The following is a 3,436-nucleotide window of genomic DNA, read 5'->3' as shown; positions in this document are numbered from 1 at the left end:
AACTGGATCAACATCAGACAAACCATTATCAATCTCAGGTGTAGTCTTCTCCATCTTATCAATGTCTTCAATAGTTTGGTCTTCCATGAACTTCACATCACGGCTTCTAACATCTTTCTTCTCAACTGGATCATACATCTTGTAGCCAAATTCATCCTGACCATAACCGATAAAGATGCACTGTCTTGTCTTCGCATTCAACTTGGATCTCTCATCCTTTGGAACATGCACATATGCTTTGCAACCGAAGACACGCAAATGATCATATCTGACATTCTTGCCAAACCAAATCTTGTCTGGCACCTCAGCATTCAAAGCAACTGCAGGACTCAGATTAATAACATGCACTGCCGTGTACAATGCTTCACCCCAGAAATGCTTAGGCAACTTTGCTTCAGAAAGCATACACCTAACTCTTTCAATCAATGTCCTGTTCATTCTCTCTGCTAAACCATTCAGCTGAGGAGTTTTAGGAGGAGTCTTTTCATGTCTGATACCGTGTTGCTTGCAATAAACATCAAATGATCCACAATACTCACCACCATTGTCAGTACGAATGCATTTCAGCTTCTTGCCTGACTGTATCTCCGCCATAACATGGAACTCTTTGAATTTTTCCAGAACTTGGTCTTTTGTCTTTAAAGCATAGACCCAAAGCTTCCTGGAACAATCATCAATAAAAGTAACAAAATAAAGTGCACCACTACTTTACCTTCAACGGGCCACAAAACATCAGAATGCACCAATTCTAGCAACTCTGACTTCCTTGAGGGAGGATGTTTCTTGAAGGATACTCTAGTCTGCTTACCAACCATGCAATGAGAACATTTCTCCAACTCTGCACTCTTTAATCCCGGAAGTACATCCTTTTTATCTAAACAATTCAGCCCTTTTTCACTGATATGACTAAGCCTGCGGTGCCACAAAGAAGCCTCCATATCCATGGCATTCACACTGTCTTTAGCAACCAATGCTTTAGTCCAATACAGTTTATTAGTTTTCTCCCCTCTGGCCACAACTAAGTTACCTCTGGTGAGTTTCCATTTTCCTGAACCAAAGTGATTATCATAACCACCATCATCAAGCATCTGCACAGATATCAAATTAAAGCGAACATCTGGAGCATGTTTGACTCCTCTAAGCAACAACTGCATTCCCATGTTGGTCTGCAAACAAACATCACCAATACCAACTACCTTGGACACACCATCATTACCCATCTTCAACACTCCAAAGTCACCAGAAGTGTAAGATGTAAAGAACTCCTTCCTTGGTGTAACATGCAGTGTAGCACCACTATCAATAATCCACATGCTCTCATCTGATACAAGATTTACTGAATCATAGTCACGGAGAATAATCAGATCATCACAAGTAGCAGTAGTAACACGGTCATCATCATCATGATTCTTATCTCTCTGCTTACTGTTATTGTTTTTGCTCTCCCTTTTCCATATGATATAGTTCCTATGTATGTGCCCCATTTTGTGACAATAATTGCACTCCACATTCTTGTATCTGGACTTGGACTTGCTTCTGTTGTTCTCTCTACTCGTACTTCTGCTATTCTGTCTGTTCCCTTTCGGTTCCTTTCTTTGACTTCGGCCCCTATTCTCAGTGACAAGCACCTCAGAATGAGATGAAGTACCTTGTGCCTTCCTTCTCATCTCCTCATTAAGAATACTTCCCTTTATACTTTGCAAAGAGACAACACCATCAGAAGCTGAGTTTGTAACTGAAACCCGAAAAGTTTCTCAAGAATCTGGTAGAGTATTCAGTAGCCATAGTCCCAACACTTCATTATCAAATTTGATACCCATACCTGACAATTGATCTAGGAGCCCTTGAAAATCATTTAAGTGATCTGAAATAGAAGTCCCCTCCTTGTACCTCAAATTCATCAAGGAATTCAACAAATACAACTTATTATTCCCTGATTTAGAAGCATACAAAGATTCAATCTTCTTCCACAAGGATCTTGCATGTTCCTCATTAGCAATGTGGTTATAAACATTGTCTTCTACATATTACCGAATAAAACCACAAACCTGCTGATGTTCAAAACTCCAATCCTCATCAGTATTGGATTCTGGCTTCTCACTAGCAAACACAGGAAAATGCAAATTCTTCATAAATAACAGATCCTTCATTTTTCCCTTCCACAAGTGATAATTAGAGCCATTTGAACAAATCATTCTATTTGTATTTGCCTCCATCATTCAAACAAGTCAAACATCCCCTTAACCAAAGAGCTCTGATGCCACTCTGATGGGAAATCAACAACAAATAACAATAACAACTCTAACAGAGCAATATGCAGCGGATAATCAATTTCCCAAACTTGCAAGAATCTGTGAGGAGCAACAACAAATAATCACGGCAACTAAAATCACCACCACAAGGGACACAATAATTTTTAACGTGGAAAAACCTTCTCAATGTGAGAAGTAAACAACCACGGGACCAAGCCAGTAATAGAGCTCCACTATAATCAAAATATGGGTACAAGAGAGTTTTAAATATGGCAGAAATTCGTGCTCAGTAACCAGCCAAAAAACAGCAAGGTAACCAACATAACAATCAGCCAAAACAATGAGAAAACAAGCATGAAATTGAGAACAAAGTTCAGCAGAAAAACCAGAAAATACTGCTACTGTCCGAGCTCGATTTCTCCCACCTCAGACCTCTGATCAACGATCCAACCAGTCAGATTGAAGTACCACAAGTCACGAACCTGCTGTCCAAATTTCAGCCTGATCTGACGGTGAACGAAGGAGAAATCGCGAATCTAGTACAACTGCTCTGTTTTATGCGAAAATGGGTTTTGCTCTTCCTCTCTCACTTTTCTCTTGCCTCACTCTTTGAATTCAACTATCTCACTTACCCTAATCTGACCTCTCTCCACTTGGTTAAGTGAGACACATGGGCTTACACATATTGGGCCTTTCTCCACATAGGAAGGGAGCCCAAAACCCAACAGTTGAAACGAAGAACATTAAATGCATATTAGACCGAGGGCTTGCAAGAATATGGACATTTTAAAAGAGGAAAACAAATGGTCGTCAAATGAAAAGGATATAAAGACTTACAAGGGTCTCAAATGGAATAGAAACAACCTCTTGAAATGTGAAGAGATAATATGGAGACAAATGAGTATAGCGGTTTAGTATAAGGACGGGGACCGCAACCCAAAGTTTTTTCATGGTAAATCTGAACAAAGAAGGAAAACTAACACCATTAAAAAACTCAGAGATATAGGTGGTCGATTATGGAGTGGCGAAAGAAACTATAAGAGGTTACTCCAAAATTATTTTTCAAATATTTTCTCAACCCCATCTCCGAATAATACAAAAGAAACATGTGAAGTGGTTCATGAAAAACTAAGTGGTGGGAAAAAGAGTTAATGTGAAAGTAGCCCCCCCAAATTTTTGAACTT

Source organism: Lathyrus oleraceus, chromosome 5, assembly GCF_024323335.1.
Source record: "Lathyrus oleraceus cultivar Zhongwan6 chromosome 5, CAAS_Psat_ZW6_1.0, whole genome shotgun sequence".
NCBI lineage: Eukaryota > Viridiplantae > Streptophyta > Magnoliopsida > Fabales > Fabaceae > Lathyrus > Lathyrus oleraceus.
This window is presented reverse-complemented; position numbering follows the sequence as displayed.